This window comes from Engystomops pustulosus, chromosome 4, assembly GCF_040894005.1.
Source record: "Engystomops pustulosus chromosome 4, aEngPut4.maternal, whole genome shotgun sequence".
Classification (NCBI taxonomy): domain Eukaryota; kingdom Metazoa; phylum Chordata; class Amphibia; order Anura; family Leptodactylidae; genus Engystomops; species Engystomops pustulosus.
In genome coordinates, this window is record NC_092414.1 from 57521473 (window position 1) to 57545801 (window position 24329).

A 24329-nucleotide genomic window follows, 5' to 3' on the forward strand; every position below is an offset into this window, starting at 1 on the left:
TCCTGTTACTAAATTGTCCCATAGAAAATATGTCTCTGGTAAAAGATATCAAGGGAAATATCTGCTTAATGTTTATATTAAATATATGGTATAGTAAACCTGCCGGATTTGTCAATGTAAAGCCATGACAGCAGCAATATTTATAGGGAGCCTTGTTATGTTTTTTTTATATTGCCCCTACACCAAGAGGTTATAAAGGCCGTTTTGGGACTCTAAACCACAGGTCCATATGGTCCTGTAGTTGGTTTAGGGTACAAAAACTGGGTGACAGGTCCAATTTAATAAAAAAGAAAAAATAAGAGAGAGACAGAAGATGTATGGGTGATGCAGATAGGGTTGCAACCTGGGACACACTTTGTGCCACCCTGAACAGAAGGGCAGACCCTGATATCCAGGACTTTCCTACCGGATTCAGGATGGTTGGTATGTTTTAGAGATGCTTAGATGAGCCTTCATGTACATTAGTAACCAACATCTCTGATAAGCTACAGTATTAAGTACTGCTGACAGGCTACAATGTATTTATATTGCTTCTTTTGATGATAAAGGTTTCCATATGAATCTGAATTCCGCCAGTTATACATTTTTTGCACTAAAATAATGGGATGGAATTGAGTCGTTGTTTCATGAAGAAATACATGCATGCATGCGTTGACATCACATGTGACCGCAGCCTCATTTGTTGTCATCTCCCTGGGGTGTGAGTAGAGTACTTAAAAATGCAGGCCACAGCCTCAAATACAAAATTTACAGTACTGTCCTCTTCCTGTATATACCCAACCCCCCTCCGATGGCTTGTGTCCATGTGGATTTGAGATATTAGCAACACAAAGTCAAAAAAAAAAAAGACAAAAGTTGCACCTGCCAGGATAGGAAAACCTAAACATGGGATCTCCGAGGCTGAACCTCCTTGGCACTTGAGGCCACAGAAGTATCTGATCATCAGTTCATAGCTGGGTGGTTGAAGTATTTAAATTATGACAGGGGTAGATTATGAAGTATAAATTTTCATAGTCCTATAAAGCCATCACCATGAGATGCACAAATCAATAGTTTCCTGGGTTTTTGGAGAATCTGCCCACATCAAATAGCATTTTATTTATTCATCTTGGCTCTGGAGAAGAGAATCACAGGGAGACAATAGGTCTGGTAAATCTGTATGGTTATAGGTACATGACTCCCTTTGATGTGTAGTGTACATTCTGTCAAATTTGCTTTCTGGGTAACATGATAAACCCCTAACTAATAACTGTAGTAATCTGTGAGTATCCTGTAGCTTACCCAATTCACTTCATAAACTTGGCTGTTCTTCCCTGCACACATTCCTGTTGTAATGTGTCCTATTTATACACTGGTGCCGATAATTTATGCAATGGCCCACATTTATTTGTAGTTTGCCTCACTAATGTGCAGGGTATGGCACACTGATGCACGGTCTACATGAACCTGGCATTCCCTGCACTGCTGGGGAATTGTGCACCAACTTTTTTGGTGCACCTTTAACAGAGTGTGTGACACAATTCTGTCGAGTCGCTATAATAAATGTGGTGCATGGTCTGAAACGGCACCGTAACGCCCCTTTAGGTGCAGAATTTTGTCGTGCGGTGGTCACAGTGCAGCCATGATACAGTACTGGGGAAAACACTTCTTAAATACACATACAAGCAGCTTGCATGTTCTTTTTGCAAAATCAGACATAAAAATGACACAAACGCTTTAATAAATGTGGGCCGTTATGTTCTCACCTGGCGCATGTTCTTATCTGGCGCATGTTCTCATCAGGCGTATGATCTTATCTGGCGCATGTATGCCTCTCATTATACATTGCATAATTCTTTCACCTTTTGGCAGCAGCTGCCTGGTACTGATCTGTGAAGCTAAGTTTACTGTTCACCGATACCCCCAAGTGTTCTACCTCTCTGTGAGGTCATATCCTGTACAAATGACATGATGTGAAAGGCGACATTCTCCAGAAGGAACATGCACTTTTGCAAATTGGAGTAATTGTTATCTCAGTAAGACGATCATTAAGTAAGAAATAAAGTGTGTCTTGCCTTAGGCAATGGCATCTACAGAAAATGCTAGTGTTTAACCGGTTCGCGACCGCCCGCCGTGTATTCACGGCGGCGGTCGCGTCGTGCTGCATGGAGAGGGCTCACGGGCTGAGCCCTCTCCATAGCCGGTAAGTCTTTGCTGCATATTGCAGCAAAGGCTTACCGGTAACATCCGCGATCGGTGCTAGCACCGATCGCGGGTGTTTTTACTGCGTGGGCTGCCGGCAAAGCTGCCGGCAGCCTCAAACAGATAGCGGCGCATGGGCGCCGCCATCTTACCTGGGATCGCCGCTCCCCGTGACGTCATCGGGGGGCGGCGATCCGTCTCCATGGTAGCCTCGGGTCTTCCGAAGACCCGAGGCTATTTCGTTTTAACCCCTTCATTACAATGTGCTGATAGCACATTGTAATGAATGAGGAAGAAAATCCCCATATACTGCCATACTGTAGTATGGCAGTATATGATAGGATCGATCAGACAACCTAGGGTTAAAGTACCCTAGGGAGTCTGAAAAATAGTATAAATAAAAATAAAAAAAAGTAAAAAAAAAAAAAATTATAATAAAAAAACCTAAAATTTCAAATCACCCCCCTTTCCCTATAACTGACATAAATATAAATAAACAGTAAATATCATAAACACATCAGGTATCGACGCGTCCGAAAATGCCCGATCTATCAAAATATGATAATGGTTTTTCAATGCGTTTAACCCCGTAACGGAAAATAGCGCCCAAAGTCGAAAATGGCACTTTTTTGCCATTTTGAAAAATCTAAAAAAAACTATAAAAAGTGATCAAAAGGTCGTACAGTCCTAAAAATGATATAATTGAAAATATTATAAAATTTCGCAAAAAATGACACCACGCACAGCTCCGTACACCAAAGTATAAAAAAGTTATTAGCGCCAGAAGTTGGTTTTAATTTTTGTAAATGTATGAAAACATTATAAAACCTTTACAAATTTGGTATCCCCTTAATCGTACCGACCCAAAGAATAAAGTAGACATGTCATTTGGGGCGCTCAGTGAAAGACGTAATATCCAAGCCCACAAGAAAATGGCGCAAATGCGTTTTTTCACCATTTTCATTGCATTTGGAATTTTTTTCCCACTTCCGAGTACATGGCATGGAATATTTAATACCATCATTATGAAGTGCAATTTGTTACGCAGAAAACAAGCCATCACACAGCTCTTTACGTGTAAAAATAAAAAAGTTATAGATTTTTGAAGGTGGGGAGTGAAAAATGGACATGAAAAAACAGGAAAGGGCCCGGTCCTTAACCGGTTAATGTATGTGTTCTAAGAAACATAATCCATGTATAGCCAGAGGCTGGATTAATGCAATCTGTGTGGATGTGGCTTGGAAATGAGATAGAAGCTAAACATAAAGAAAAGCCTAAGATTACTAAAACACTGAAAATCCACAACTCTTTGTCTATGATGCCCAAAACTGTCAAATGTCAGATGTTCTTTAACATTGCTTACTAGTGGGAATATAACCAGCTACACAATGAATTTCTACATTTTACTGTAGTAGAACAATACAACAGTAAAAAACAGTAGAATAGTAGAAACACTTTGATTATTTTTCATAACTACGTATGCAGATATTTAAGGGGTTCTGCTAATGAAGTAGTTTAAAGGAGCAATATCTTTTTCTGCATTTTGCTGGTAATTCTATTAATTGCAAGGTTATACCAAGGTAGCAAGTTATACCTTATCCACTGGATAGGGGACAACAAGGTGATAAGCACGGGATCCCAATGGATTAGTTTTACACTACGTTTTGTGCCATACATTTTAAGGACAAGTCAGGGGGATTCCTTACAACATATGGCACATACGTATTGCACTGTATGTACAGTGGGATACATCGCCTGGGAACCCCTATGCCCCCCCCCCCCCCGCCGAATGGGGGGAGAGGAGTGTACATCAGCAGCAACCGGGGATTGGCTGCTGCTGATGTATGGGGTGTTTCTCCAGTGACAACACCCCCCCCCCCCTGCCCCCGACTAAGCAATGAGCTAATACGCTGCCTATGCTCCACATAGGCTAATATTGTCTCCACCGAGCGTATACATTGCTCAGCAGGAGGGAAAAGGATTCTATCCTGCCCTTTTCAGGTAATAATCTTTATTTATATAGCACCATCACATTCCGTAACACTTTACAAATCATAGAGGACACATGCAAATATAATATTACATTGCAGAGTACATGGAACAATAGGAGTGAGGGTCCGGTTCACAAGAGCTTACAGTTTATAAGGATGAGGGCATGTCATAAGAGGTTACAGTATATGAGGATGAGGGGGTGACACAGAGGTATAAGAGCTTGTATAATGGTCCAGCCATTCTTTGTAAGAGAACAGGATAAAATAATTTCAGAAATATAGATGCTGTGGTTGGAAACCAGCCATTAGCCGCAATCTTATATGCAAGGTCCAAGGTAAATGTGACTGTAGAGAAGCCTGGAGCTTGGTATCAATCTGGATGGGTTAGTAAAGAAAGAATTGAAATTTTAATGTAGTTATAGAATAGGCCTGCCTAAAGATAAGGGTTTTAAGAGCAAGTTTGAAACTTTGGAGGTTACGCATTAGTCTGGAGGTAAGGTGTTAAAGGGCATCCCAGAGAATTAGTGCAGTTCGGAAGAAGTCCTGGAGACGTTAGATGTTCGAATTAAAGAAGAGAATAATCTACCATCACTGGCAGATTGAAGAGCACGTGTTGGACGATTGACCTAGTTGAGAGAGGAGAGGTAGGGAGGTGCAGCATTGTGCAGAGCTTTGTGGATGAGGGCAATTATTTTAAACTATATTCGGAAGGAGATGGGTGACCAGTCCAGTGACGGTACAGACTGGAGGCATCTGTGTAACATTTGCTCTGAAAGATAAGCCTGGTTGCTGCATTAAGAATAGATTGGAGAGGAGAAAGTTTAGTAAGTGAAAGATCAAGTAGTAAGGCGTAACAGAAGTCTAGGCGGGAATAAATCAGAGCAACAATTAGCATTTGAGATGTCTCAATTGTAAGAAATGGGCAGATGCTAGAGATGTTTCTGTTCACAATTGATCATATCTTCTCTCCCCCTGAAGTCAAGTCAATAGACGTGGGCAGCCCGGTGGCTTTGCAGTTTGCACTACAGGCTTGCAGTGCTGGGGTCCTAGGTTCAAGTTCCAGGGTCAACATCTTCAAAGAGTTTGTATGTTCACTCTGTGTTTGCATGGGTTTCCTCCAGTTTCCTCCTACACTCCAAAACATACTGGTAGGTTGATTAGGTTTGGCAAGCGTTATATAAATAAAGGAATTATTATTATTATTATTATTATTATTATAAGAAGAATGATTGCTATGTCTTCCTTAATCTTTAACCTCTTAACGCCGTGTGCCGTAGCTCTACGGCACAGAGGTGCGGGGGGATGTATGAAGGGGGCTCACGGGGTGAACCCTCTTCATACAGAGGTGCGGGTTGTTGCATATTGCAGCAAACCCCCACCGCTAATAACTGCGGTCGGTGCTTGCACCGATTGCAGCTATTAACCCTTCCAATGCAAAGCTGCCGGCATTTTTTAACAGACGCATGGGTAAGATCAGTTGCCATGATAGCCTCGGGTCTTCGTCAGATCAAGGCTGCATGGTTTCTGAAGATTCATTACAATGATCCAGTGGCTCATTGTAATGAATCCTATGCAAAACACCATATACTGCAATACAGTATTATTGCAGTTTATGGTAGGAACGATCAGACCATCTAGAGTTAAAGTACCCTAGATGGTCTAAGACATAGTGAAAAAAAAAAAAATATATATATATATATATATATATATATATATATATATATAATATTTCAAATAACCCCTCCCTTCCTTTCCTAGAACTGATATATAACAAAATAGACAGTAAAAATCACAAACGCATCAGGTATCGCCGCATCCCAAAATATAAAAACTGTTATTGCTGGCAGTGGCCTCCATAATGGGAAATGGTGCCCAAATGTCCACTGACCAAAATGGTAGCAATGAAAACTTCGGCTCATTTCGCAAAAAATGACACCTAACACAGCTCCATACAACAAAGTATGAAAAAGTTCTTAGCGTCAGAAAATGGCAAAAAATATTTTTTTTTATATATTTATTTAATTTTTGAAAATGTATTAAAACGCAATAAAACCTACATAAATGTGGTATCACCGTGAACGTACCGAACCAAAGAATAAAGTAGAGCTGTTATTTGGAGCGCACAGTAAAAGTTGTAAAAACTTAGCGCTCAAGAATGTGAGGCACATGCCGGGTTTTTTTTCCAATTTTTCCACATTTGGAATTTTTTCCAGCTTTCCAGTACACGGCACAGAATAATAAATAACAGCTCTGCACAAAGAAAAATTAAAAAATTATGGATTTTTGAAGGTGGAGAGCAGTAAATGAGTTTAAAAAAAACCCTGCGTCCTCAAGGTGTTAAAACACTGCTTAATGTAGTGAAAGAGCAGACACAAGCAGGCTTGGTTTGCGCCTATAAGAGTTGAGGCACTGGTATTCTACATTCAGCATCATCAGGTTGCCGTCAGGGAGTTTACATATACATCTCTTTAACGCCATGATGGCAGTTCATCTTTATCTTGTTATCAATGTTGGCCCACAATCTTTCCTTTATTTTACTCCTAGCTTTAACCATGTGCAACTGTATTCCACATAGTGAAAGCATGGTCCCTAATGGATCGCTTGTCATCATGACTGCTACTTTTTGAAGAATTCCCTTCATTTACAGTGCAAGAGTAGATACATATTTGGCTCTGAGGACGGCCTATCCACAGCAATTCAGAAAACATAAAATCAAGTAATTGAATCAGTAGCTTGTAGTAGCACCTATACAGCATAGGGGGTATTCAGTTCTTCACACTTTGCTTTCATTTTTAATAAACTATTGTCCATGAAATTCAAACATTTCATTTTTAGTGTTCTTTCTCTTTCTATCTCTCTAAATATATATTTAATTATACATTTAATATTAATTTTAAAAAAAATACTTTTCTACTGTTCTATTTATGGAAGAACTGGTACTTACATACAAGAATAGTTGTGGTAATTAAGGAAGTGGAAAACCTTCTCAATCTCTGTTCTATTAATTGTTCATTAGTAATGCATGACTTGAGTTTTTAACAAGTATTCCCATCTGCTATTTGACCCCCTACTTCGAGCACTTCATGTCACATTGTACAGTAATTACTTTTTCTATATTGAAATTGTAACCTAACCAATTATCGTTCCCAATTATATCCTCCGACTCATATTGGTTAAACTATATATCTTTGACTCATACAATTATCTATGGAAGAAGATCATAATCTCCTCTTCCTGGCTTAAAGAATAAAGATTAGTAGGTATAATAAAAGCAGGCACTAGGCCGGTAGACCATCAGTCTGCTTTGTCATATAGGATAGTGTAGATAGTTTTTGTGCCTGGCTTGATCAGCATTCAGTTTCTTATAATGATATGGCTTGTAGAGAATATATTATACAGAGTCCACATAGTCGGTGCTGAAATGCCACTAAGGCAATCACTTTTAGTGTTTTTCAGGTGTATTACTTTCAATAGACATAGGGAAAAAATGGTTAATTTTTTTAAAAAACAGGTTCCCATTCCTAATAAGCTGCCATAGAATGTCCTATCCTGAATAAACAAATCTTTGTGACCAGTCATAGAAACTCTATTTTATTGTAATAAAGTATGTCTCTCTAACCTTTTCGGAAAAGTTTTCCATCCGTGCTTCTAGGTAAATCTGCTCCTCGATAACAACCCCCAAAGGCCACAGTTATATATGCATGGCCTACATGATGGGTAATTGTGGAAAACCACAAATCACCATGAAATTTTATTTATGTCCCATTCCATATCCTGATATTATGCCAATATATATATATATATATCCTTTGAGTTCTATTACCCTGTAATTGAATGCAGTCTGTGCAGAGGGTCTTTGGAAGTATTTTAGGCCTATGTCAAAAGGAAAGCGGTTTTTACCATCATCACAGACAGGGATTCTTTACTGTAAGAACAATGAGATTATGGAACCCTGCTGCAGGTTGTTTAGGATTGTTAACTTGTTGAAAACATTTAAGAGGGATCTGAATGTCTTTCTCAAAAAAAAAAAATTATACTATATGACAAGTAATTGGGAATTCGATTTCTAGAGATTGGATGCAGATTTGGGGTTTTCTTCTTCCATATTTTGAATAAGAGAGGACATTTCCTGCAGGAAGATGGCATCTCCCTTTCTTTTGCCTCACTGTAACAGTCAGCAACTTACAAATGAGAGACTTTTCACCAAGTCCTTTACACATTACTCTTCCACCTTTGGGATAGCTCCATCCACCTTGTTTACCCTTTTCTCTGTAAGGAAACTTCTTTTCTTTTAGGTCTTGAAAGGATTGTTTTTTTTGAGCCGTTCTTGTTTCAGGGAAGCCTTTCCTACGATCTTTTTTAAGAATGGCGTCCAATTCTGCGCCAAAAACATATTCGAATTGGAAGGGAAGACTACAAAATTTAGCTTTAGATCTATAATCACCTCGTCTACAAATTCATTGTCTGACTGAATTTGACGAAGCATCCGCAATGAAGGCTGTAGCAGATTTCAGCATGGTTATAGCATCCAGTAACATTTCCCTTGAAGTGCCAGTTTTAATATGGTTCTCTAATTCTGATAACCAAAAGAATAGAGTTCGGGAAATAGATGTTGTGGTTATGTTCACTTTGAGATTTAACTTGGCTGCTTCCCATGCGTTTTTCAGTAAGCTGTTAGCTTTCCTGTCCACTGGATCTTTAAGTTGTATGGTGTCCTCAAAGGGGAGATCAGTTTTTTTCAAAATTTTGGTCACTTGAACAATTACTTTAGGCGTAGCGTTCCAATTTTTCACTTCTTCATCATCAAACATAAGCCAATTTTTAAATTCCTTAGAAATCGAAATCCTATTCTCCGGTTCTCTCCATTCTTCCAATATCAACTACTTGAGTGTATTATTTATTGGGAAGACTCTTTTCTTTCTTGCCTTGAGTATGTCAAAAAGCTTGTCTTAGAGACACCTAGAGGACATGGACAGATTTAGCTTCTTCTAAGGTGTCGCTTTAAGTAATGCATCAACATTTTCTGAAGAAGACAGGTATTTTGATTCCATTTTAGTAGCCGCCACTGATGGAGTTATATCCATGTCCATAGAGACGGATGTACTTGCTTCCTCTGATTTTTCCTCGGATTCAGAATATGATTCCATTATTCTGGGTCTTTTGGGTGGCGCTATTTGAGGAATGCGGCTACTGAAGACTGAACTTCCCCTTTAATGAATGTTCTCATCTCATCCCTGAAAGAATATCTTTGCATACTGGCTTTTTATAATTACTCAAAAGCTTATTAAAACACATGTTGCATCTGCGTGATTGTGTTTTCTTTATATCTAGTTCCTTAGATTTCTCCTTCTCTTTGGATTCCTGCCAAAAGAGAAGAACCATACAAGTTTTTTAGTGCAAGCTCTGTTAACAGCTGCCAATTGTTGTCTATGTTTGGAAAATAACAACTTATTAGACAGATGTAGAATGATAAAAAGTCATATATATAAGTAATATATATAGGTCTGACCTTATTAGCTCAAATAAACCTAGACAGGCTGGTAGGCATCAAGGGAACCAGAATCTAAAGGATAATCATTTTAACATTAAAAATCGGGTTAAAAGGGGCGTGGTGAGACGGTTAGCAGTGGGGTTAAGTGAGCCGGCCCCTGTCATTCACAAGCTTGTGGCGGCTCCATTGCGATCGACACATCACTATCACAGCCACGGACCTTCCTGCTGGCAAACAACATATGAGGAGAGAGAGGCTTCAAGCTAGTGGCAGATACGTTCTTTAGCAGATCTGATGTGCCTCCCTCCCCTCCCGGATAGTGTGTGAAAAGATATGTAGTATATATGTGTATGTTCATAAACTAAATGAAAGTGTATTTACTCCTGTACCCTGATAATCTAACCACATTGTCAGCTCCCAGAACTAGATGAATCATAATGTGTCTGCTTAGAGAGCACCCTGGAATCTTACACTGACCAGCATAGAGAGTGATTGGAGATAAAACAGCAATAACACTGAGTAAAATTGTAAAGCAAAGGGTTAACAATGATCTTTATATGTAATATATCAGGGAATGTCAGGACCAGATCCATCATATTGGTTTGATGTAAAAATAAAGAAATGCAAAATGCATACAGCGTGCCACCGTGTAGAATAAGATAGATACAGCGTACCACCAAGTAATATAAAATGCATACAGCGAACCACCATGTAGTATAAAATGCATACAGCATGCCGCCATGTGGAATAAAATGCATACAGCGTACCACCATGTAGTATAAAATGCATACAGCGTGCCGCCATGTAGTATAAAATGCATACAGCGAACCGCCATGTAGTATAAAATGCATACAGCGAACCGCCATGTAGTATAAAATGCATACAGCATGCCGCCATGTAGAATAAAATGCATACAGCGTACCGCCATGTAGAATAAAATGCATACAGCGTACCACCATGTAATATAAAATGCATACAGCGTATCGCCATGTAGTATAAAATGCATACAGCGTATCGCCATGTAGTATAAAATGCATACAGACTGCCGCCATGTAGTATAAAATGCATACAGCGTATCGCCATGTAGTATAAAATGCATACAGCCTGCCGCCATGTAGAATAAGATAGATGCAGCGAACCACCAAGTAGTATAAAATGCATACAGCGTGCCACCATGAAGTATAAAATGCATACAGCACGCCGCCATGTAGAATAAAATGCATACAGAGTACCACCATGTAGAATAAAATGCATACAGCGTGCTGCCATGTAGAATAAGATAGATACAGCATACCGTCATGTAGTATAAAATGCATACAACGTGCTGCCATGTAGTGCAAAATATAAGTTCTATAAATATTACAAACACAGCATATACACACACGCATATACACACATATACAGTCGATACAGCATATACACACACTGCACATACATATAGCAAATATACACACATATTCATATATACACACACGCATATACACAGACAGCATATATACATATATCCACACAAGCATATTCACATATACACACATACATATATACATATACACATATACATATACACATATATACATATATACATATATATAAAATAAAGATAAAATACCTTTACCTTTCTTTTATGGTCTTGGTAAGTTCTGCCTTGTCCTGCGGCGGTGGTGGATGGTTTCAGGCCGGGAGCGAGGATAGGAAGGAGGGAGAGTCGGGACCGCTGGAGCGAAGGGGAAGGGGGGTCGGAGCCAGGAGCCAGCAGCCCAGCAGCGAGGGTTTGGGAAGGGGGGTTTGAGAGTCGGGACCGCGGGAGAAGAGTCGAAGCCGGGAGCTTAGTTTGGGGGGAGTGGAGCTGGGACCGCGGGAGCGGGGTTGGGAGCTTGGGCTGGGGGAGTGCAGCCGGGACCGCAGGGTCAGAGCCGGGAGCTTTCGTTGGGGGGACCGCAGCCGGGACCTGGGGGGAGGCGAGCAGTGGGGGTAGCGGCGGAGTGTGGGGGGCAGAAGCGGAAACATGCTGGGAGCAGAGGTATGCGGGGGCAGGTGTGTGGGCCAGAGGCCGGAAGCACGGAGCTGGAGAGAGCACTGGAGTGCCGGAACCACGGCGCATAGTGCCAGCGGGGAGCATGGTCCCGGACGGAGGGCAGCAACGCGGTCCTGTCCGGCGACAGCGGGGGTCAGGGACACGGTACCAGCGGCGGCAGGGAACTCGATGCCGGCTGACGGGGAGTGGGAGCATGGTGCCGCCCCCTCGTCGGGCAGGAGGCGCGCCGCCTGAGGCGAGATGCTCAACTCGCCTCATGGCAGGTGCGCCCCTGTGTTGAACAAGCAGATAAAGTCTATGCCTGTCCTTGAAGGGAGGTTCTGTTAGAGGGACATGCCCAACGCAGTGTATAATACAGAACACCACATGGGACAAAAAACAGGCAATCACCGTTTTTAAAAAATATTAAACATGAATATTAGCAATGTGTTCTTTATGTTCATACAGCAACCTTTGTCTTGTCCCAAACTTTTTCTGGTTTGTGTTGTGATTATGTTATTGATGTGATATATATTTTCTTAAGTTGTTTTATAATTTTTCAAAGTTGAAGAAATAATTTATTGTCAGAAGTTAGATTTATATCCTTATTTTGAATTTACTGTAGATGTGAAGTATTTTATATTTACGGTCATTCTCAATATGGTTATGATGCCCTCGAGTGGCTAGAAGTTGAATTGCATGTAAGTAGAATTACAACGTGAAGGAATCGGATATGGACTGTACTATTATAATGTAGCAACACTAAGTCCACACCTGCCTTTGACAGGTTCTGTCCTTCTTTACGCTATTAATAGTGAAAAAATTGTGCAGATGCTATAAAAGCAACAGAATAGTAACAGAGGGTAAAGGAAGATACACTGGGGGACATTTACTATGGTGTTTCCGCCAGTTTTGTGGTGCTTTCACTGCATCTTCTGCTCTCCTACCTATATATTAGCTGTCGGAGACAGAAAAAATTACTTTTTCCGCCTGCTCCGACTCTTCTCCGAAAAGGGGCGTGGCTTTGACACAATTAATATGTGTCACAGCCATTTTTGGACGCTGAAAACTGGCGTAAAGTAGACCAAAAGAAATTTGGTCTAGCAGGGACACAAATCGGTGCTATTGCACTGTTGCCTGTTCTCTGACTGTTGGACACATTTCTGGTTCTCGGGACAGATTTTGGTCCCAGGGACAGAAAATGGTCTCGGCGCCAGAAATGTATCTGCACAGCTACACAATATTAAATGTGTGTCTTCTTAACGAGAGCAGGTCGGTAACAAAGCCAATGCAGACACCGACACTTTATGTAAATGTCCCCCACTGTCTGTTTTAGGAGAACGTAACTGAGAGCCCCAATGCGCGAACACTAAGGAGATCCAGGTCCCGGTCACTGCTATCTGAAGAAGATGAATTATAATCGTATTTCCACAGATTTACCTTCTATGGGTGAGAAATAAAACATATTCTGTGCATGGGAGTTGGTTATATATAACATGCTACAAAAGCAGATCTATCTATACCCAGGGCCTAATTTTACACAGCGCTACCGCTAACGAATAACAAGTGACATTTTTTTCTGTTTTTAATGAAATCTTCTGCAGTCATTTTGGTTGACATAACCGCTGTACATGCCATGCAAATGACGCTTTATGAAGGAAGATGACAAGGCAGCTGCATGGAAAGCAGTTTTCTGATTGTTGTAATCAGTGCACATCGGCCAGGCATTGTTATGAAGGAACAGCTCAGATTTTAGACATTTTTTATGGCAAATTTATGTTCAAGAAAACTAGACATCAGCACTAGGATTTCCAGATGTTGTCTACGTGTACTATTTCTGTCAAAAAATGATGTATGGTTTGTGCATCTATTAACTAGACAGCTACAGCCATGTTTGAGTAAACTTGCTTTGCTAGATTCTAGCAAACGGAGACTTAATAATCCTCCACTGATGTGGCCTAGTAACCCTGGAAATCCTTAAAAGGAAACCTACTATTTCATTTTATGCATTATGAAGCAAAGATACCTTGAGAATGCTGTAGCTACACTGATGCAAGATCATATCTTGTTTAATCAGGACCTTGGGAAAGCTGGGTCAGGCTGGCTGCTTAGACAAACACATTAGACATGAGCTTGTAATTACAAATGGAGGTTAGTCAAGATTTGACTAATTAACCTGAGCTGGATCACTCATACACAGCAGCTGGAGGATGGTGCAGCAATTGATTATTCTGCCTTCAGACACAACCCAGGGATTACATCATCCTCTCCTGCTAGGACAAGCGCTAAACCAGCCACAGTAGCGACAGAGCTTCATTATCATAATAATACATTATATCTGTTTTACAGCAAAGCCACTCAGTACAGGGATTAACCAAGATATGATCCTGCATCAGTGTAGCTACAACATTCTCAAGGTATGTTTGCTTCATAATTAGAGATGAGCGAACATACTCGTCCGAGCTTGATGCTCGTTCGAGCATTAGCGTACTCGAAACTGCTCGTTGCTCGGACGAATACTTCGCCCGCTCGAGAAAATGGCAGCTCCCGCCGTTTTGCTTTTTGGCGGCCAGAAACAGAGCCAATCACAAGCCAGGAGACTCTGCACTCCACCCAGCATGACGTGGTACCCTTACACGTCGATAGCAGTGGTTGGCTGGCCAGATCAGGTGACCCTGGGATAGACTAGCCGCTGCCCGCGCTGCTCGGATCATTCTGTGTCTGGATGCCGCTAGGGAGAGAGCTGCTGCTGGTCAGGGAAAGCGCTAGGGTGTTCTATTAGAATAGTGTTAGGCAGGAGTGATTCAACAAGAACCCAACGGCCCTTCTTAGGGCTACAATAACGTTATACTTTTTTTTTTTTTTTTTTGCTTGTGGCTGGGCTTGCTGGCACTAGTAGTGCAGCTAGTACCATATTGTGAGGAATTTGCAGGGGGACTTGCTACCGTTGTGTTTAGCTCTTAGTGACACACATATCCACCTCAAACACCAAAGTGGGAAAATTTATTAGGGGTTTGATTTCAATTAGGCACAGTCTGCCATTTACTTTTTATTTTACGTTTATTTTTTTAATAACTCACTGTCATCTCATCTGGCATAGCAGTGTGCTTTCATACTTGGCTAGAAAATAGCCATAGGAGAATCCAAACGGCTTACTTACGCCTACAGTAGCGTTATATATATTTGATTTCTGGTTGATCTGCTGGTGGCTGTCCTTGCTGCAGTGCATCTACTAGCAAATTGTGAGCAATTTGTAGTGAGAGTTGCGACCGCTGTGTTTTGCGCTTAGTGACGCACATATCCATCGCAAAGACCGAAGTGGGAAAATTTATTAGGGGTTGGATTTCAATTAGGCACAGTCTGGCAGTTTCTTTTTATTTTACGTTTATTTTTTCATAACTCAGTGTCATCTCATCAGTGTGCTTTCATACTTGGCTAGAAAATAGCCATAGGAGAATCCAAACGGCTTACTTACGCCTACAGTAGCGTTATATATATTTGATTTCTGGTTGATCTGCTGGTGGCTGTCCTTGCTGCAGTGCATCTACTAGCAAATTGTGAGCAATTTGTAGTGAGAGTTGCGACCGCTGTGTTTTGCGTTTAGTGACGCACATATCCATCGCAAAGACCGAAGTGGGAAAATTTATTAGGGGTTGGATTTCAATTAGGCACAGTCTGGCAGTTTCTTTTTATTTTACGTTTATTTTTTCATAACTCAGCGTCATCTCATCAGTGTGCTTTCATACTTGGCTAGAAAATAGCCATAGGAGAATCCAAACGGCTTACTTACGCCTACAGTAGCGTTATATATATTTGATTTCTGGTTGATCTGCTGGTGGCTGTCCTTGCTGCAGTGCATCTACTAGCAAATTGTGAGCAATTTGTAGTGAGAGTTGCGACCGCTGTGTTTTGCGCTTAGTGACGCACATATCCATCGCAAAGACCGAAGTGGGAAAATTTATTAGGGGTTGGATTTCAGTTAGGCACAGTCTGCCATTTCCTTTTTTATTTTACGTTTATTTTTTTAATAACTCAGCGTCATCTCATCTGGCATAGCAGTGTGCTTTCATACTTGGCTAGAAAATAGCCATAGGAGAATCCAAACGGCTTACTTATGCCTACAGTAGGGTTATATATATTTGATTTCTGGTTGATCTGCTGGTGGCTGTCCTTGCTGCAGTGCATCTACTAGCAAATTGTGAGCAATTTGTAGTGAGAGTTGCGACCGCTGTGTTTTGCGCTTAGTGACGCAAATATCCATCGCAAAGACCGAAGTGGGAAAATTTATTAGGGGTTGGATTTCAATTAGGCACAGTCTGCCATTTCCTTTTTTATTTTACGTTTATTTTTTTAATAACTCAGCGTCATCTCATCTGGCATAGCAGTGTGCTTTCATACTTGGCTAGAAAATAGCCATAGCAATAGGATAGCATTGTTTGGTTTTAAAAACTAAAAAACACAAAAAAAAACTAAAAACACAAAAAAACACAAAAAAAAGTAAAAAAAAAATTAAAGTTATAACTTTCATTTTCAAAATGTTTAACCCGAGGGCTAGGGGTAGAGGACGAGGGCGGGGACGTGGGCGTCCAACTACTGCAGGAATCAGAGGCCGTGGTCCTGGGCGGGGTGAGACACCACCTGCTGATGAGGGAGCAGGGGAACGCCGCAGAGCTACACTCCCTAGGTTCATGTCTGAAGTTACTGGGACTCGTGGTAGAGCACTGTTGAGGCCAGAACAGTGCGAACAGGTGATGTCGTGGATTGCCGACAATGCTTCGAGCAATTTGTCCACCAGTCAGTCTTCCACGCAGTCCACCCATGTCACCGAAATCGGCACTCCTCCAGCTCCTGCACCTCAGCCTCCTCCCCCCCAGTCTGCCTCCACGATCCTCCACAGCATCCACCAGCGTTCAGCTCTCCATACCCCAGACGCTGGAGCGGAAACGCAAATATAGTGCAACCCACCCGCACGCCCAAGCCCTTAATGTCCACATCTCCAGATTGCTCAGCCTGGAGATGCTGCCCTATAGGCTAGTAGAGACCGAGGCCTTTCGCAACCTCATGGCGGCGGCCGCCCCTCGGTATTCGGTCCCCAGCCGCCACTACTTTTCCCGATGTGCCGTCCCAGCCCTGCACCAGCACGTGTCAGACAACATCATCCGTGTCCTGACCAACGCCGTTTCTGACAAGGTCCACCTGACCACGGACACGTGGACGAGTGCTGCCGGGCAGGGCCACTATATATTGCTGACGGCACATTGGGTTAACTTGGTGGAGGCTGGGACCGAGTCTGACCCTGCGGCTGGTCATATACTGCCGACGCCAAGGATTGCGGGGCCTACCTCGGTCCAGGTGTTTCAGGCCTACTATGCCTCCTCCTCCTCCCACCCCTCCTCCACCTCCTCCTCCGAACTACCATCCGTGGGCATGGCGCCATCAGTCGGTAGCTCTAGGCACAGCAGCAGTGCCGTCGCTAAGCGACAGCAGGCGATGCTCAAACTGCTGAGCCTAGGCGATAAAAGGCACACCGCCCAAGAACTATTACAGGGCATCACGGCGCAGACTGATCTGTGGCTGGCACCGCTGAACATGAAAGCCAGGCATGGTTGTGTGTGACAACGGCCGTAACCTGGTGGCGGCTCTGCAACTCGGCAGACTGACACATGTGCCATGCCTGGCCCATGTGTTAAATCTGATAGTTCAGCGTTTCCTCAAGACATACCCCAATCTGTCTGATTTGCTCACGAAGGTGCACCGCATCTGTGCGCATTTCAGGAAGTCCAGCACAGATCCTGCCACTCTCAGGGCAGCGCAGCGCCGCCTCCAACTGCCCGCTCACCGACTGTTGTGCGACGTGCCCACGAGGTGGAATTCAACACTGACCATGTTATCCAGAGTTTACCAGCAGCGCAGAGCGATTGTAGACTGCCAGATGTCAACTTCCACCTGAACTGGTAGTCAGGTCAGTCAGCTTCCTCAAGTCTACAATGAGGAGTGGACGTGGATGTCTGATATCTGTCAGGTGCTGAGTAACTTTGAGGAGTCAACACAGATGGTCAGTGGCGATGCCGCCATCATCAGCCTCACCATCCCGCTGCTTGGCCTGTTGAAAAAATCTCTGATCAGCATGAAGTCGGAAGCTTTGCGCTCGTCACAAGAGACGGGGGAAGAAGATTCCCTTGTTGATAGCCAAAGCACCCTTAGGTCTGTTTCTCAGCGCATATCGGAGGAGGAGGAGGAGGATGAGGAGGAAGAGGAGGAGAATGTTGGCGAGACACAAGAGGGGACCATTGTTGAGTCCTTCACTGTTCAGCGTGTATGGGCAGAAGAAGAGGAGTTGGAGGAGTTGGAGGAGGAGGAAATGGACAGTCAGGCCAGTGAGGGGAGTGAATTCTTACGCGTTGGTACTCTGGCGCATATGGCAGATTTCATGCTAGGCTGCCTATCCAGTGACCCTCGCGTTCAAAGAATTTATTCCAGCACCGATTACTGGGTGTTCACTCTCCTGGACCCACGGTACAAGCAAAATCTTTCCACTCTCATCCCTGGAGAGGAAAGGAGTGTGAGAATGCATTAAAACCAGCAGGCCCTGGTGCACAAGCTGAAACAGTATTTCCCTTCTGACAGCGCTAGCGGCAGAGTGCGTAGTTCTGCGGGACAAGTAGCGAGGGAGAGTAGGCGAGCAGGCAGCTTGTCCAGCACTGGCAAGGGTACGCTTTACAAGGCTTTTGCCAGCTTTATGTCACCCCAGCAAGACACTGTCACCTGTCCCCAGTCTCGGCAGAGTAGGGCTGATCTTTACAGAAAGATGGTGAGGGAGTACGTAGCTGACCATACCATCGTCCTAAATGATCACACAGCTCCCTACAACTACTGGGTTTCAAAGCTGGACATGTGGCACGAACTGGCGCTGTACGCCTTGGAGGTTCTTGCCTGCCCTGCCGCTAGCGTCTTGTCCGAGCGGGTTTTCAGTGCAGCTGGTGGCATCATCACCGATAAGCGTACACGCCTGTCGACTGACAGCGCTGACAGGCTGACGCTTATTAAGATGAATAAAGCCTGGATTTCTCATAATTTCCAATCTCCACCAGGTGAAGGAAGCTCAACCTGAATAATTTATCCACTCCTCCTCCTCCTCATTTTCCTCCTTCTCCTTCTCTTTGTACAGTAAAGCAGAGGAAACTGGCTATTTTTTGACAGGGCCCACTGGCTCTAGCTATAGTACTTTATGCATTTAATTTTTATGGAGGGCCACCGACCCGGGCCTCTGTTTTAAACAATTTTTGGGAGTGCCACATACAGGCACTCAATCTATTCAATTTTTCTGGAGGGCCACCTACCTGCTCCTCTGGTTTGAAAACTTTTTTGGACTGCCACATACAGGCACTCAATCTATTCCATTTTTCTGGAGCGCCACCTACCTGCTCCTCTGGTTTGAAAACTTTTTTGGACTGCCACATACAGGCACTCAATCTATTCCATTTTTCTGGAGGGCCACCTACCTGCTCCTCTGGTTTGAAAACTTTTTTGGACTGCCACATACAGGCACTCAATCTATTCCATTTTTCTGGAGGGCCACCTACCTGCTCCTCTGGTTTGAAAACTTTTTTGGACTGCCACATACAGGCACTCAATCTATTCCATTTTTCTGGAGGGCCACCTACCTGCTCCTCTGGTTTGAAAACTTTTTTGGACTGCCACATACAGGCACTATCCAAATTAAATTGTCTCCATAGCAGCCTCCACACGTTGTCTCCATTGCTACCTCCAAAAGTCGTCCATATAGCTGCCTCCATACATCGTCCCTTTATCAAACGAGGTGTGTCAGGCAGAAATTTGGGTTGTTTTCATGGATTCCACATCAAAGTTGTTAACTTTGTCGCCACCCAGCTGTGTTATCCACAAAATATACTGGCAAACTTTTATCATTTACCAATATTATTTCAGCGCTTCTTGCGCTTCTGTTTACATTCTCCTCACCCGCCATATCCTAAACTTCTAAGAACCTTTTGTATAAGATCAAGTGTAGTAGCGTTCTTATAAGTGCTGTTTGGGGAGTAGCCTAGAGACAGGGGCTTGGATTGGCGAAAGCTCGCCTGGAAGCGGAGCGCCAGCTCCATCCCAAGATACAACTAACATAGTTTTAAGTGCAGCACCTTTAATCTACTACTAGTTCACTGCCTCCATAATAATAATAATAATAATAATCTTTATTTATATAGCGCCATCATATTCCGTAGCGCTTTACAAATCATAGGAAACAAATACAAATGTAATGTAACAGAGCACAACATTTGTATGGAACAACAGGAGTGAGGTCCCTGCTCGCCAGAGCTTACGGTTTATGAAGATGATGGGGTAACACGAGGTAAAAGAATTTTTAATGGTCAAGCCATTCTTCTTAGGGAATAGAACAAAATATAATAAATGGAATTGCTGTCGCTTGAACCACTCAGCCGTCACCAGGTCCAGGGTGAATGGGACTGCATAGAAGTCTGGTGCCTGTTGGTTGCTGGATAACAGAAGGGAGGACGACACAGGACGGGTTAGTAGAAGAGTTAAAACTTCATGCAGTTAATGAGTGTTATAGGCTTGCCTAAAGAAATGGGTTTTAAGAGCACGTTTGAAACTTTGGAGGTTAGGTATTAGTCTGATAGTCCGGGGCAGAGCATTCCATAGAATTGGTGCAGCTCTAGAGAAGTCTTGGAGACGCGAGTGGGAGGTCCGCACTAGGGTAGAGGTTGATCTAAGATCACTGGCGGATCTAAGAGCACGGGTTGGGCGATAGACTGAGATAAGAGAGGAGAGGTAGGGGGGTGCAGCATTATACAGAGCTTTATGGATGAGGGTTATTATTTTAAACTGTATTCGAAAGGAGACTGGCAGCCAGAGCAGCGACTGGCATGAACTGTAGGCATACATGGTCCCTTTATCAAACGAGCTGTGTCAGGCATAATTTTGGGTTGTTTTCATGGCTTCCACAACAAACTTGTTAACTTTGTCGCCACCCTGCTGTGTAATCCACAAAATATACTGGCAAACTTTTATCATTTACCAATATTATTTCAGCGCTTCTTGCGCATCTGTTTCCATTCCCCTCACCCGCCATATCCTAAACTTATAAGAACGCTATTACACTTGATCTTATACAAAAGGTTCTTAGAAGTGCTGTTTGGGGAGTAGCCTAGAGACAGGGGCTTGGATTGGCGAAAGCTCGCCTGGCAGCGGCGCGCCAGCTCCATGCCAAGATCCAACTAACATAGTTTTAACTGCAGCACCTTTAATCTACTACTAGTTCACTGCCTCCATACATGGTCCCCTTATCAAACGAGCTGTGTCAGGCAGAATTTTGGGTTGTTTTCATGGCTTCCATGTTAACTTTGTCGCCACCCTGCTGTGTAATCCACAAAATATACTGGCAAACTTTTATCATGTACCGATATTATTTGAGCGCTTCTTGCTCACCTCCTTTGGTTCCTCTCTGCCACCCATTGGTTTGAAGCCTGAGTCCATTTAGGGTATGTCGCCATGCCACTCTCTAGCCTGCCGCTGCTGCCGCTGCCTCTGCATTAAGTCCCCTATAGTGTCAGGGTCAATTATTGGATGTTTTAGATGCTATCTAGCCTCATTCTGTCACTCTGTCATGGCCATGCTGTTGCCCATAATTTTGGCATAATGGTGCGATTAAGCAGCCTCAGAGGCATCCATGCATGCTGCCCCTGCTGTTTCCTGTCCATTTCCGTGGTGTTTCCATCCTTTTCTGAGGTTCCCAGGTGTTTGGCCAAGCTTCCCTGTGCAGAGCCTTGGTCCCCTTGCTCGAGTCTCCCATTGACTTCAATGGGGCTCGTTATTTGAGACAAGCACTCGAGCATCGGGAAAAGTTTGTCTCGAATAACGAGTACCCGAGCATTTTAGTGCTCGCTCATCTCTATTCATAATGCATCAAATCAAATGGTAGGTTTCCTTTTAAAGCGATTTTCTAACTTTACTTGTTAAATGTTAAATGGCTACCTGAAAATTGTCTGAATTATATTAATAATTGTGTGCTTTTAAGTCACCATTCACAGGCTACAGTGGTAACCTGTACACAAAGGGTGTGTCAGTACTGAGGCCTGTATTTCTGTACAGGAAACACTAGATTTTACCTCATTAAATCACCTCAGGTAGGGCATGAAACATCCCATTTTTTATGTGAAAGCTCAGTTGTTTGCCTATAAAATATTTTCTCCAATGTCAAATAAAAAGGAGCAGAAATACGCCACAAAAGACTAACTCCAGACCCCTACCATCCTAGGCCATTCTAATTGCTTCTGGTTCTGTGGTCTACAATTAATAAAACATAGTTATCATCACTTTTCCAACTGTCTTCAACAGCCTGTATCAGTTGTCTCCAGCTTCCCTGTACAACTGCTGGCCAGGCCCTACAGAAATACAGGTGGTCCCAGACTTAAGAACACCTGACTTACAGCTGACTTTTGGTAATTGACCATACTATAGCCCTAGGCTATAAGAAACAGCTATAACAGTTATCACTGGTCTCTACAATTAAAGGAAACCTACCATTTCAAATGGTAGGTGTAAGCTGTAAACACCGAGCACCAGCTCAGGGTGAGCTGGTGCCGGTGCTTAGTTTCGTTAGTGTTAAAACCGCGGTATCGCGGTTTTAACACTTTTTAAACTTTATAGCAGAAGCTGCTTCGGCGCTGCGCGCGACCGTGCGCGCGCAACATCTCCACTATTTGCTATGTAGGCGCGCACGCAGCGCCGAAGCAGTTTCTGCTATAAAGTTTAAAAAGTGTTAAAACCGCGATACCGCGGTTTTAACACTAACGAAACTAAGCACCGGCACCAGCTCACCCTGAGCTGGTGCTCGGTGTTTACAGCTTAAACCTACCATTTGAAATGGTAGGTTTCCTTTAAGATTTATTGTTAATCCTGGTTCTTATGACAATCCAACATTTTTAAAATCCAATTGCCACAAAGATTAAAAAAATGTGTCTGGAGTTACAATTATAAAATAAACAGTTTCGACTTACACACAAATTCAACTTAAGAACAAACATACAGAACCTATCTTGTATGTAACCAGGGGACTGCCTGTATGTGAATGCACCCATTCATGTGTTTTGATGCAATTAATACTGCTGAAATCCTGGGAAGATTGTTCTGATATTTCGATAAATATATAATCATGTTCAAGAGAATTTTAGATTCAATATAGTTTATTCATAGAATGGCTTCATAACATAGATAAAACAAAGCATGAGGTAAGCAACTAAAGATGATCAGTGAAAGGGCAATATAAATCATACGTCAACATCATACTGCACCCTGCACTTCTTCTCAAGATAAATGAAAGGTAACATGGAATCAGAGAACTGAAGGGGTAAAAGATGTAGAGCCTTAAGGGACAAGACAAGGGGGGAGGGACAAAAAGCCTCAAACAGGCACATCCCAGATGGCTCAAAATTATGAGAAAAGATCGGTCTATGCTGGGATATCATTTAAGAAAAGTCAAGCTGACCATACAGAGAAATTTCTTTGTGATCATATCTATTTCCACCGTGAGCACCTCCATACGACAGATGTTGGAAATCAGGGGTATTTCTAACACCCCCACCATAAATGCCCTGACAGGATGTTGCCACTAGTTACAAACCAAGAGCTGTTCACTAGAACAGGGAAGTAGACAATTATTACTTTGCTTTTTATTTCACTGCCTCCTCTGCCAGTGCCAACAAATTGCCAGATCCTAGACCCCCAGCTTCCGTGTTGAAATGTTCACCCATGGAGATTAACCTGCTTTTCTCTTTCGAGGGTGACCAGCCTTCTTGGGGGCTTCAAGGTTTTGTGATGATGTAAATATGGAGGGATTCAGCCCCTGTGGAACAACACACCTTTTTTTTGAAAAGTCAGTGACAATTGGAAAGTTCGGACAATTAATCTGACGCCTGGTGCTAAATTCCTTAACACCAATAACTTGCAGGTATCTGATAAAGTTTTCTCATTTTAATCTGTGTTTAAAATAAACATCTTTTATTCTGTTCTTTAGAATATATACAACATTTAAAATATTGCTATTTTACTCATGTTAATGTTATATTCATGTAATTTTGATCTTCAGTTGGAGGCATAACTATGAGAGGCAAAGCCCCATAGCAGACATCTAAATAGGGCTCCCCTACCCCCTTAGGCTTATACTAGAGTATAAACCGTATGAATATTTTCTAAGGTGGGAAATGTATTAGTCACAGCTAGTATATAGCTAGTCAGTCCCCTTCCCCCCCTAGCGTTACACGGACCTGCCACTGCCAAACCGAAGAAGAGAAGACATGCGGGGGGCGGCGGAAAGGTGAGCATTGACTTTTTTTTTTTTTTTTTAATGAATTGGGCAAACTGGGGCTGGCAATTTACTTGAGCAAGGGCTGGCTATATTGGGAGAATGCTGGCAATTTATAGGTGCAGGTGGCTGTCTATATACTGGGGGAATGCTGGCTAGCTATGTACTGGGGGCAGGGGTTGGATGGTTATATAACCATCCAACCCCTGCCCCCAGTACATAGCTAGCCAGCATTCCCCCAGTATATAGACAGCCACCTGCACCTATAAATTGCCAGCATTCTCCCAATATAGCCAGCCCTTGCTCAAGTAA

General features: G+C 42.8%; 1 long non-coding RNA gene across 1 annotated transcript in view; it reads left to right on the plus strand.

The window, feature by feature from the left end:
* The window catches only part of LOC140126468 (uncharacterized), a 30215-nt gene that overhangs the window by 4024 nt on the left and 1862 nt on the right, over positions 1–24329 (plus strand). Inside the window, exon 2 of the long non-coding RNA XR_011854841.1 lies at positions 23495–23663. This is a non-coding gene — a long non-coding RNA (uncharacterized lncRNA). The remainder of the gene's footprint in view (positions 1–23494; positions 23664–24329) is intronic.